A 13,789-nucleotide genomic window follows, 5' to 3' on the forward strand; every position below is an offset into this window, starting at 1 on the left:
GTGAAATATGGATTAAGGCTGTGAGTCCCGCATGGAACATGAACTGCTTTCACCTGGTTAGCATGTGTCTACCCTCAGCCCTTAGTACAGTACTAGTCACAAATAAGCTCTAAACAAGTGCTGCAATTCTCATTAATTATTAACTCATGACCCCTACCCTCAAGGAGTTTGCAGGCAGATAGGGGAGACATCCTGTAGTGTAGAAGGAAGAGGAAGAAGCATTTCAATCACAGAGCATGTGCATCGATTGGTGGGATAGTGCAATACAAGTGAATAAATTAATGGCCTTTAATTAACCCAATAAAAGCACAAGTGCATAGAGCATGGACCTGAGAGTCAGAATGCCATGGCTTCTAATCCCAGCTCCTCCACTGGTGGTCTGCTGTGTGATCTTGGACACGTCACGTCACTTCTCTAGTCCCAGTTCCATCATCTGTAAAATGAGAATGAAGACTGTGAGCCTTATGAGGGGTACGGACTATGTCCAACTCGATTAGCTTGTGCTCAGTGCTCAGGACAGTGTCAGGCACATAGTAAACATTCAACATATACCACATGTATTATTAATACTGTCAGCTGAGCAGGGAGAATCGGTGAGGGAAGACTACTGGAAGAGGTTGCTTTAGAAAACGGATGGTGGAGGGGATACTGGAAAACTGACGCTGTTGCCAGATTCTCCACCATCCCCTCCCCGGCGATTCAGTGGACGCTGTCCTGGGTCTCCAACTCTACCATCACTTCTTGACCTCCTCTCCCCCGATTCTTGGGCTCTAACCCTTTCACCACCCCAGGTCATCCAATGAGCTCTTCTTTGAATCACTGGCTTTGCCACCAACCATCAATTCCCACATTAAAAAAATGGGGATTCAATATCTGTTCTCCCTCCTACTTAATAATAATAACAATAATTGTGGTGTTCCTTAAGCCCTTACTTTGTGCCAGGCACTGTACTAAGTGCTGAGGTAGATACAAGAGACTCAGTTTGGACACAGTCCCTACCCCACTTAGAGCTCCCAGTCTCAATCCCCATTTTACGGATGAGGTAATTGAAGCAAGGAGAAGTTAAATAAGTTGCTCGAGGTCACCCTGCAGGCAAGTGGCGGAGCGGGATTAGAGCCTTCTAAGTCCCAGTCACTTACTCTATTCACAAGGTTTCGTTGTACCTAGACTGCGAGTCCCACGTGGGACAGAGTCTTTATCTAGTCTGATTAGGTTATATTAAACCCAATGCTCAGAACAGTGCTTGACGCATATCAATCATTGATTACCTTTATTAAACTCTTACTGTGTGTAGAGCTCTGTACTGAGCGCTTGGGAGAGCACAATACATAGAGCTGTCCACAAGGAGTTCAGAGTCTAGACACTCCTAGTAAGCACTCCTAGTAAGTGCTAAACAAATACCGTAAAATCAGAAGAGCTCAGTAGACAGGGATGCTCAATAGAGGGTACAGCGCCCAACTCTCTCATCTGCCCCAGTTTAAGTCTGGCCTGTGACATAACAGAGACCCCCAACAATCCTTGAGAGTATCACTCCTAACTTCGGTGATATCACAGACACTTCCACCTATCCTTGAGATTACAATCCCCTTCAGTGACATCACAGAGACAGCATAGAGAAGCAGCATGGTTGAATGGATAGAGCACGTGCCTTCGAGCCAGAAGGACCTGGGTTCTAATGTCGGCTCTGCCACTTGCCTGCTGGGTGACCACGGGCAAGTCACTTTTCTTCTCTGTGTCAAAATTATTTCATCTGTAAAATGGGGATACATGTAGTCAGTGAGCCCCAGGTGGGACAGGGTCTGTATCCATCCTGATTATCTTGCATCTACCCCAGTGTTTGGTACAGCTCTTGGCACATGGTAAGCACTTAAAAACCATTAAATCAAGGTGGGGAGAGTGATGGTCTGTCTGATATAATGGGAGCGGGCATTCCTGGACAGACAGATTGGAGCTAATTGGGATCGAGGATGCTCCCAATAATGATAACAATAATAATGATTGTGGTATTTGATAAGCTATTTTTCAAAAGAAACTGTTTTTGTTCCTTATTGACACCCATGCCTATCATCCCCGACAGCTGTTCCGGACATTTTACTCCCTCCTCAGGTCCCGTATTCCTCCCCCTCCTCCATCTTTCATCCTCAAAGATCTGGCCACCTACTTCACTAGTAAAATTACCACCATCAGGTCTGAACCCACCAAAGTCACTCCTCCCCCCTTCCCCACCGCCCCCCACCCCCTGCTCTCAGCCCGCTCAGCTTTCCCATCCTTCACAGCAGTATCCTCAGATGAGATCTCCTCCCTCCTCTCAAGTGTCACCCCATCCACCTATGCTTCGGACCCCATTCCCACTCATCTTATGAAAACTCTCTCCCCTTCCCGCTACCCCTCCTTAACCTTCATCTTCAACCACTCACTCTCAACTGGTTCCTTCCCCTCTGCCTTCAAACATGCCCATGTCTGCCCATTCTAGGAGACCCCTTTCTTGGCCCCAATGCCCCTTCTAGTTGTTGCCCTATCTCCCTCCTACCCTTCCTTTCCAAACTCCTAGATCGAGTCGTCTACACGCTCTGCCTCGAATTCCTCAACTCCAACTCTCTCCTAGACGCCCTCAAATCTGGCTTCTGTCCCTTACACTCCACCGAAACCGCCCTATCAATGGTCAACAATGACCACCTTCTTGCCAAATCCAATGGCTCCTACTCTGTCCTCATCCCCTTGAACTCTCAGGCTGCCTTCGACACTGTGGACCATCCCCTTCTCCTCAAGACGCTATCCAGACCTGGTCTTCACAGACTCCATCCTCTCCCGGTTCTCTTCATCGCTCTTGCCGTTCATTATCAGTCCCCTTCGCGGGCTCCTCCTTCCCCTCCCATCTCCTTACTGTAGGGGTTCCTCAAGGGTCAGTTCTTTGTCCCCTTCTGACCTTCGTCTATATTCACTCCCTTGGTGACCTCTTTCACTCCCATGGCATCAACTATCACCTCTACATTGATGATACCCAAAACTTCATCTTCCCCTCTGTTCTCTCTCCCTCCCTCCAGGCTCGTATCTCCTCCTGCCTTCAGAACATCTCCATCTGGATGTCTGCACGCCATATAAAACTCAACATGTCCCACAATGAACTCCTTATCTTCCCTCCCAAACCCTGTTCTCTCCCTGACTTTTCCATCACTGTGGACGGCACTCCCATTCTTCCCGTCTCACAAGCCCGCAACCTTGGTGTCACCCTTCAGTCTGTTCTCTCATTCACCCCACACAACCAATTCGTCATGAAAACCTGCCGGTCTCACCTCCGCAACATTTCCAAGATCTGCCCTTTCCTCTCCATCCAAACCGCTACCTTGCTGGTTCAATCTCTCATCCTATCCCGACTGGATTACTGCATCAACCTATTTTCTCATCTCCCATCCTCCTGTGTCTCCCCGTTTCAGCCTATACTTCACTCTCCTGCCCGGATTATCTTTGTACAGAAACGCTCGGGGCATGTCACTCTCCTCCTCGAAAATCTGTAGTGGTTACCTATCAACCTTCGAATCAAGCAAAAACTCCTCACTCTCGGCTTCAAAGCTCTCCATCACCTCACTCCCCTCCTACTTCACCTCTCTTCTCTTCTTCTACAGCCCAGCCCGTGCACTCCATTCCTCTGCCGCTAACCTCCTCACCGTGCCTTCTTCTCGCCTGTACCGCCGTCGACCCCTGGCCCACGCCATACCTCTAGCCTGGAATGCCCTCCCTCCACATCTGCCAATCTAGCTCCCTTCCTCCCTTCCTCCCTTCCAAGAGCTCACCTCTGCTAGGAGGCCTTCCCAGTCTAAGGCCCTGGTATTTTTTCCTTTCCTCCTCCTTCTCCCCATCTCATCGCCCCCTCGCTCCCTTAACTCTACAACTTCCCCTCCCAACAGCATTTCTGTGAATTTGTACATATCATCATCATCATCAATCGTATTTATTGAGCGCTTACTATGTGCAGAGCACTGTACTAAGCGCTTGGGAAGTATAAATTGGCAACACATAGAGACAGTCCCTACCCAACAGTGGGCTCACAGTCTAAAAGGGGGAGACAGAGAACAGAACCAAACATACCAACAAAATTAAATAAATAGGATAGAAATGTACAAGTAAAATAAATAAATAAATAAATAAATAGAGTAATAAATATGTACAACCATATATACATATATAAGGTGCTGTGGGGAAGGGAAGGAGGTAAGATGGGGGGATGGAGGGGGGACGAGGGGGAGAGGAAGGAAGGGGCTCAGTCTGGGAAGGCCTCCTGGAGGAGGTGAGCTCTCAGTAGGGCCTTGAAGGGAGGAAGAGAGCTAGCTTGGCGGAGGGGCAGAGGGAGGGCATTCCAGGCCCGGGGGATGACGTGAGCCGGGGGTCGACGGCGGGACATGCGAGAACGAGGTACAGTGAGGAGATTAGCGGCAGAGGAGCGGAGGGTGCGGGCTGGGCAGTAGAAGGAGAGAAGGGAGGTGAGGTAGGAGGGGGTGAGGTGATGGAGAGCCTTGAAGCCCAGGGTGAGGAGTTTCTGCCTGATGCGCAGATTGATTGGTAGCCACTGGAGATTTTTGAGGAGGGGAGTAATATGCCCAGAGCGTTTCTGGACAAAGATAATCCGGGCAGCAGCATGAAGTATGGATTGAAGTGGAGAGAGACACGAGGATGGGAGATCAGAGAGAAGGCTGGTGCAGTAGTCCAGACGGGATAGGATTAGAGCTTGAATGAGCAGGGTAGCAGTTTGGATGGAGAGGAAAGGGTGGATCTTGGCAATGTTGCGGAGCTGAAACCGGCAGGTTTTGGTGACGGCTTGGATGTGAGGGGTGAATGAGAGAGCGGAGTCGAGGATGACACCAAGGTTGCGGGCTTGTGAGATGGGAAGGATGGTAGTGCCGTCAACAGAGATGGGAAAGTCAGGGAGACGGCAAGGTTTGGTAATAAAGGAATATTTATTACTTTATTTTATTAACGATGTGCAATAGCTATAATTCTATTCATTCAGATGGTATTGACAACTATCTACTTGTTTGATGTTGTTGTCTGTCTCCACCTTCTGGACAGTGAGCCCGCTGACGGGTAGTGACCGTCTCTATATGTTGCCGATTTGTACTTCCCAAGCGCTTAGTACAGGGCTCTGCACACAATAAACGCTCGATAAATACGACTTAATGAATGAATGAATGAATAAGCGCTTACTAAGTGCCAATCACTGTGCTAAGTGTTGGGGTGGATACAAGCAAATCGGGAAGCAAATCGTTTTGGACACAGACCCTGTCCCCCTTGAGGTTTACAACCTTAATCCCCATTTCACAGATGGGATAACTGAGGTCCAGAGAACTGAAGTGACTGAAAGCCCAGGACTGGGATAAACCAATAATAAACCGGTCCAAGTGCTTGGAAATAAGAACTCAGAATCGCAGCGGGGGTTGGTCAGGGGAGGCGCGGGGAATGGTCTCCACGGGGATGGGAGGGGCGCGCGCGTGCAGAACGGTCTCCGTGGAGATGTGATGGCCACGTGGAGACCACCTGACAGTGCACCGCCTAGAGGCACCTAGCGAGCCCGCACGGCCTCATCATTCAGAGGTGAGACCTCTGCATCTCAGTCAAGAGGGGCCGGGACTCATTCCGGCTGTGAAGGGAGCGCACAGTGAATGGTCTCCAAGTCTGACAGGCAACTACTCTCTCTCCCTCAAAATTTTATTGAAGGCACCTCTCTTCCAAGAGGCCTTTCCAGACTAAGCTCCACTTTTCTTCATCTTCCACTCCCTTCTGCATCACACTGACTTGCTCCCTTGGCTTCTCCCCCACCCCCACCCCACCCGGCCCAGCCCCATGGCACCTATTTATATTTGCATAATTTCATTTATTTTTTATTGATATCTGTCACTCCCCGTGTAGACTGTGAGCTTGTCATGGGCAATGTTAACAGTAAACAACTGTTTAATGTTGTACTTTCCGAAGAACTTAGTACAGTGCTCGCCACACAGGAAGTGCTAAATAAATACGACTGAATGAGTGAATAAATGAATGAATCTGTATTTGTCAGCTTTTCATACCGAAGAGAAAGTTCTCGAGAGCGATCGGCTGGCATCTTGGAACCATGTTTCCGATTCTTGCCACAGGGTAACATGAGGAGATGGGGTTAGCTGCCAGAACTGTCACCAGGTTGATCACTGTTGGCTTTTTCTTGGAGACTAGACAAATTTACAATTTCGTCCTCAGGTACAAGGAGAAAAACTCTTGGGTCTCGCTAGGAGGACAAACGTCAGTACTAATGGGGAAAAAGTGACACTCACCTCTTCCTAATCACTAGGTGCAGTACCATCCCCCATCTCTCCTCAACAACTTTTTGGTGACGCCGCTGCATAAACAGAAGTCTCAACGGATACTCCATCCTTCCCTGCCTAAGTCTTTAGTCTCCTGGAACAAGTCATGGGTGTTCACAAAACTAATAAGGGCAGACATCATATCCTGCTGACTCAATTCTATCCAGTGGTTTTCACCGGGACTGGCTGTCCTTTTGTCAGGCATTGATCCTGTTGATTGTCTCCCATCTTCTGCTTACCCTCTGCACGTGGTAATCCAAGGGCATCACTCTAAACTCTGTGTTTCCAATTTAAGAGACAAAAGGTTTGCGACCCTTCCAGTCCACGAGCGCCTATGAATGGTGGGATAAGAAGTTAAATGGCTTGTGCGGGGTTTGAACCCGTGACTTGGCTTTATGAACGCCAGGCTTCAATCAACTGAGCTAATCGGCCGAACCTCTTGGCTCCTGGAACCAGCCATGTGAGTTCACGACATCAACGAGAGTAGACATAAAATCATACTCTTCCTCCTCCTTTTTTTCCAGCATTATTCGCCTGAGCCGGCTGCGCATCTGTCGAGCTTCGGTTCTGTCGGCTGGCTCTGGCAATCCAAGGGAATCTTTGAGAGAAAAGCCTTTAGGACCCTTTGCAACATGAGTGCTTAATGAATGGTGAGGTAATAACATAATGGCACAATATGGGGATTGAACATGTAACTTTGGCGTTATTTAGCATCACGCTCTGAGCGAGATGAGCTAACCGGCCACCCTCCAAGCCCAAAAAAAGAGGCTTACCCTTAAGGCTGTCATCCCTTGAGAAATCATCAGAAGTTCTATGAAGTTGGAAGGAATGGTGGCAGGGAGTGAAGATTCAGAGAATGGGAAGAACTGAGCACAGCCACAAATCAGAAGGATCCTCTCCTCACCTACCTATTCAGAGTCTCTGCCCACAGCTCAATCCTTCCCCATCTATGACAGCAGAGCTCTTTCCTGGGGAGCACAAACACTTTGGGCTTAGAATAGTGCCTGGCCACAGAGTAAGCACTTAACAAATACCATGATTATTAATTATTGTGTTGTGTAACCTTGGGCAAGTCACTTCTCTCATCTGTACCTCAGTACCCTCATCTGTAAAATGGGGATGGAGACTGTGAGTCCCACGTGGGACAGGGACTCTGCCCCACCCGACTTGCTCGTGTCCACAACACAGCCTAGCACGTAGTAAACAATTTAAAAATATCATAATTATTACTACTGTGCTCTTCCAAGCGCTTAGTAAAACACATGGCATACAGTGAGCCCTCAAAAAATACCCTTGATTGATAAATGTCTGACTATCTCCCCCTCTAGCCTGTAAGCTCACTGTGAGTAGAGACTGTGTCCGTTATATTATTCTACTGGACTCTCCCAAGCACATGGTGCAGTGCTTTGAGCACAGAAGGCACTCACAAATACCTTTGATTGATTCATGCCTGCCTGTCCGTCTCCCCCTCTAGACAATACACTTCTTGTGGGCAGGGAACGTGTCTGTCCCCTCTGTTGCTGTCCCAAGAGGTTGGTAAAGTGCTTGTCACATAGTGAGTGCTCACTAAATGCGATTGATTGACTGATCGTTTGTGGGGGGTTTGTTGAGAGGGGAAGGAAGATCTGTCCTCCCCAGGGGATTCACATTCCCCCCCAGGAGGAATCCACCTCTCCCCTGGGGGTATCCATGTCCGCCCCCCAGGGAATTTACATCCCCCCAGGGACATTCATGTCCCCTTTGGGGTAACCACATCCCCCCATGAGGTATGCAGGTGCCCCCAGGGGCATCCATGCAGCAACAAGCCCAGGCCACTTTTCTGATGGGTTAGTGTCCCCGTCTAACATTCCAGTGCCAAATCACTCGGTGAAAACCACCTCACCTTGCCCAAATGCGGCCCGGGTCACCCCGCAGGAAGAGAAACCAAGGCCGTGGGGAGGACATTTCCAGGCCATAAAATTGCCCAGAGTGGACCATGAGATGGACCAGCCTAAGCAGGATCCTCTAGATTGTAAGCTGTTGTGGGCAGGGAATTTGTCTGTTTATTCTTGTATTGTACTCTCCCAAGAGCTTGGTACAGTGCTCTGCACATAGTAAGTGCTCAATAAATATGTTTGAATGAATGAAGTTCAACAGTGTCCAAACTCCCTCCCGTCCAAGCTGGATTTGCAGTTCTCAATCCCGGTGTGATCTCCCAGCTGGATCGAGGGGAGGAGGTGCACCCTGAAACCATCAGGAGCCAAGGTTGGAGAGGGACACAGTGATACCTGCACAGGCGAGTGAAGGGAAACATTGACCGGGACTTGTTCCCCATTAAAAATATTAATAATGATAATGATGATAATAATAATTATTATTATAATGTTCAGGGCCACACACGATTTCAGGTTCATAAATGGCTTTTCAGGTAAGCACGTTTTCAGGCATACACTTCGAGTTTTCATGTGGACACATATTTTTTCAGGTACTTACACATATGTTTGTTTGGGTGTTTTCAAATCGATATGGGCTCACAGGTGTTGGATGGGGTCTATCTCAGGGTCTTCCTCATGGGTTTTCCCATCTCCTGAATGCATCCTCTCTCCTCCTGAGGGTGGCTCCTCATTCCCTTTTGAAGCCTATCTGGGGTTGGTGGAGAGAGGCTGAGGAAGCAAAAGATTCCTCGAGAGGGAAGAAAGGAGAGGCCTGGGTGAGACTTAGGCATTAATTAAAATGGCACGTATTAGGGGCTTACCGCAAGCCCAACACTGTACTTGAGCACCGAGGAAGGAATGAAGTAATACAATTTGTCCCTACACAGGTCTTAGAGAGAGGGAGACAGGGCTGGGCTGCTAAGGATGGGTTGAAGATCAAGTGTTTAAGAGATACAGGTCTTACCCTATGCAGAGCACTGAATTAAGCACTTGGAAGGGGACGGTAATTCAAAGTTGGCAGACACGTTCCCTGCCCCCAAGGAACTTACAACCAGAAGGGGGCAACAGACCTTGAAATCAATATATAACCTAAGGGTATGGACATAGGAGATGTGGTGGCTGAGGGAGGGGTGAATGAAGGGTGCAAATCCAAGTGCAAGGATCATGTGGAATGGTGGGGGAGAGGAAATGAGGGCTCAGTCAAGGAAGGCCTCTTCTTGGAGATGTGTTTTTAAAAAGGCTTTGAAGGTAGGGAGAGTGTTCATCTAGTAGACATGGGAGGGTGGGAAGTTCAGGCCAGAGGCAGGACATGGGTGAGTGATCAGTGGAGAAACTGTAAAGTCGCTGTGGATCGAGATTGTGTCTGTTGTATTGATGTGTTTTCCTCTCCCAAGAGCTTTTCTGTTTGGTTAGAAGCGCTTGACAAATGGGATAAATTGATTGATTTCTCCCCATATGACTCACAGACACTCAACAGATGCTAGGAACAGGAGAGAAGAGAATCTCCAGTGGCTACCAATCAACCTGCGCATCAGGCAAAAACTCCTCACCCTCGGCTTCAAGGCTCTCATCACCTCGCCCCCTCCTACCTCACCTCCCTTCTCTCCTTCTACAGCCCAGCCCACACCGTCTGCTCCTCTGCCGCTAATCTCCTCACCGTGCCTCGTTCCCGCCTGTCCCGCTATCGACCCCTGGCCCACGTCATCCCCCCGGACCTGGAATGCCCTCCCTCTGCCCATCAGTCAAGCTAGCTCTCTTCCTCACTTCAAGACCCTACTGAGAGCTCTTCACACAGTAAGCGCTCAGTAAATACGATTGATTGATTGATTGATTAATCTCCATTTGACAATCCATTTGAGATTTGGAGATTACCTGAGGCATAGAGTAAAGTGGCTTGCTTTCTAAACAGACCCCGTTCCTGTCCCACTCATGGAGAGAAAATCACTGTCCGAATTGTCCTGCCTACTTATTCTCACCCTCTTCTCCTCATAATTCATGTCGACTTTTGGAACGCGTTCTCCCAAGGGTTTAAGTTCAGTGCTCTGCGCACAGTAAGTGCTCAATAAATACTAATGAATGATGATTGTTTTGAATGTTTGTCTTCCATATCATCCATGTCTTCCTCAAAAATCTCCAGTGGCTACCAATCAACCTATGCATCAGCCAGAAACTCCTCACCCTCGGCTTCAAGGCTCTCCATCACCTCGCCCCCTCCTAACTCACCTCCCTTCTCTCCTTCTACAGCCCAGCCCGCACCCTCTGCTCCTCTGCCGCTAATCTCCTCACCGTGCCTCGTTCTCGCCTGTCCCGCCGTCGGCCCCCGGCCCACATCATCCCCCTTGCCTCGAATGCCCTCCCTCCCCACATCCTCCAGGCTAGCTCTCTTCCTCCATTCAAGGCCCTACTGTGAGCTCACCCCCACCAGGAAGCCATCCCAGACTGAGCCCCCTCCTTCCTCTCCCCCTCCTCCCCCTCTCCATCTCCCACCCCCCGCCTTACCTCCTTCCCTTCCCCACAGCACCTGTATATATGTATATATGTTGGTACATATTTATTATTCTATTTATTTATTTATTTATTTTACTTGTACATATCTATTCTATTTATTTTATTTTGTTAATATGTTTGGTTTTGTTCTCTGTCTCCCCCTTCTAGACTGTGAGCCCACTGTTGGGTAGGGACCGTCCCTATATGTTGCCAACTTGTACTTCCCAAGCGCTTAGTACAGTGCTCTGCACACAGTAAGCGCTCAATAAATACGATTGATTGATTGATTGATTGATTGATTGATTGATTGATTGATTGATTGATTGATTGATCTAGACTGGAAGCTCCTGACCTCCCTCTATTCAGGCTCTTTCTTCCCAGAAGGCCCTGTCCACTCCAGCCCCACCCCAGAGATGGACGATCCCACCCTTTACCACCACACCGAGCTAGGGGCGAGACCCCACCCATACCCACGGCAAAGTTGGTAGTGGCAAAGGTCAGGCGATTCCAACTGAATCGAAGGCTGAGCTGAAAGTAGTAAGCCAACAAGGCGAGGCCCTGGAGGATGGAGAAGAGGACAGAGAAGAAGAGGAAGCCTAGCCCGAAAACTGTGAATGCTGTTGAGATGGAAGAATTCAGGGTCAGGGGCGTCTTTCCTTCCAAGCCCCCTATCCCTGAAGTCAACTCTCTTCACTTACTCTTGCATCCCCCTTAGAGCCAGCGCCTAGGTTTGGGGAATTCAGGGGTCTCAGGAGGCAGTGTGGTTTGCTGGAAAGAGCACGGAACTGTGTGTTAGGAGATCTGGCCTGCTGAGAGTGATCTTGGACAAGTCGCTACACCTCTCTGGGCCTCTGTTTCCTCACCTGAAAAATGAGGCTCAGATCCCCACTCTCCCTCCCTGTAGACTGTAAGCTCCCTGTGGGCACGGATCACATTTTCTAACTTTCCCTTGCGCCTACTACAGTGCTCCGAACACAGTCAGAGCTCAGAGAAGTCCACTGCTTGAGAGATTGACTGAAAGTCCGCCTGGGACAGGGACTGTGTCACAGCTGATTATCTCGCGCCCACCCCAATGCTTAGCACAGTGCTTGCCTCAGAATAAACACTTAGCAAACTCCTTCATCGTTACTGCTTTTTTTAAAAGAATGGTGGTTTTTTAGCATTTACTATATGTCCATTCATTCATTCATTCAATCGTATTTATTGAGCGTTTACTGTGTGCAGAGAACTGTACTAAAGCTCTTGAAAAGTACAAGTCGGCAACATATAGAGACAATCCCTACCCAACAACAGGCTCACAGTCTAGAAAGGTGAGCAACCAGCAAAACAGAACAAGTGGACAGGTGTCAATACCATCGACATAAATAGAATATATAAAGAATATATAGAATAGAGAGAGAGAGAGAGAGAGAGAGAGAGAGAATATAAATAAATAGAATGTATATATGTGTATATATATATACATCACTAATGAAAAAACAGAATAATGAATATGTACAAATATACACAATTGCTGTGGGGAGGGGCAGAAGGAGGGAGTGGGGACGATGGGGATGGGAGGAGGAGCAGAGGATAAGGGGGCTCAGTCTGGGAAGGCCTCCTGCAGAAGCTGATCACTCAATAGGGCTCTGAAGGAAGGAAGACAACTAGTTTTGCGGATGTGTGGAGGGAGGGCATTCCAGGCTAGAGGTCGGACGTGGGCCAGGGTTCCACGGTGGGACAGGCGAGAACGAGGCAAACACTGTTCTAAGTGGTGGGGTCACACAAGTTAATTAAGTCAGACTCTCTTCCCGTCCTGCATGTGACTCAGAGTCTACGTAGGAGGGAGGCAGGTATCCCCATTTTACAGTTGAGGAAACTGAGGCCCAAGAAGTGAAGTGATTTGCCCCCGATCCCACAGCAAACAATCCCACGAGGCAGGGATTACCCTTGCTGTAGTGTACTGTCCCAAGCACATGGTAAAGTGCTCTGGACCCAGTAAGCGCTCAGTAAATGCAACCGAATGAATGGGCGGCACCCACCAGACTTGGTACTGGGCATCCAGGCAGCTGTTGGTAACACCCTTGGAGGGTCCTCGAACGCCAGGCGCACCCAGGAAGGGCGGTCGGAGCCCCACGTCAGATAAATGGAACCCAGTAGGCCCGAGGCCAGGGCCACCATCCTTCCTATCCGCCAGCATTTCCTGTTCTCCGGGTTCAGGGCAGCCTAGTGGGGTGGTATCGCTGTCTCTGGGGCAAGCTCCGGCTCCAGCCTCTCCCACCCAATCCTCCATCCTTGTGTTACTGGGTCCCAGACATCCTGGAACGATTCAAGGGGAGCGGGAGACAATTCCTGCTAAGGCTCGGTCCGCGGGCAACTCCAGGCCAGGCGGAAGGTGGTCCCCTCTCCCTACCTACCTGCTCACTACAATTCCTGACCCTCAAGCCTCCTCACTTCTCTCCCTCCTCCAGTTTATCCCCTTAATCCCCTTCCCGGTCCCTGCTCAGGGCTGCCCTTTCTCGCCCCACCAACCTCTATGCCATCCCCCCCCCTCCCCGATTCCTTCCCACTTCCTCTGAGTCCGTTTCTCTCCATCTCCCTCCAGCATTCCTCCCCTTCCCTCTGTCCTTAGCCTTCTCCTGGACTATTGGACCCCGATGTACCTAACAGACCCAAATCCGACCCCTGAACCCACAGAGTGGCTCGGTAGGAAAGAGACCAGGGTTGGACCAAACCTGCTGGTCCTCAGGAAGGTCCATCGCCTCTCGCAGCTTGTCCAACCCGACGCGCGCGCGCACACACACACACGCACACACACGCGCGCACACAAACGCACGCACACGCACACACACGCACACTCAGTACCCTTCAACCTCCCCGACCCAGCAGAGTCACACTCTCCGTTAATTCATCAGCTCATTGGCCACAGGACACAGTAATTGGTCCTCTTTTCCTCCGTCGTCTCCCTCCAAGCACACTGTCTTCAAGATTTTATGCGGGGCTATTGAACACAGTGGGCACTCAATAGACACCATTACTCTAAATCAATCAATAAATCAATCAATTGTACTTATTGAACGG

At 49.4% G+C, this 13,789-nt stretch overlaps 1 protein-coding gene across 1 annotated transcript in view; it reads right to left on the reverse strand.

The window, feature by feature from the left end:
* Positions 1-13,789, reverse strand: part of LOC119921745 (synaptonemal complex protein 3-like) — a 70,696-nt gene that overhangs the window by 56,006 nt on the left and 901 nt on the right. The gene's annotated exons all lie outside the window — the stretch shown is intronic.

Source organism: Tachyglossus aculeatus (genome assembly GCF_015852505.1).
Source record: "Tachyglossus aculeatus isolate mTacAcu1 chromosome Y4 unlocalized genomic scaffold, mTacAcu1.pri scaffold_167_arrow_ctg1, whole genome shotgun sequence".
Classification (NCBI taxonomy): domain Eukaryota; kingdom Metazoa; phylum Chordata; class Mammalia; order Monotremata; family Tachyglossidae; genus Tachyglossus; species Tachyglossus aculeatus.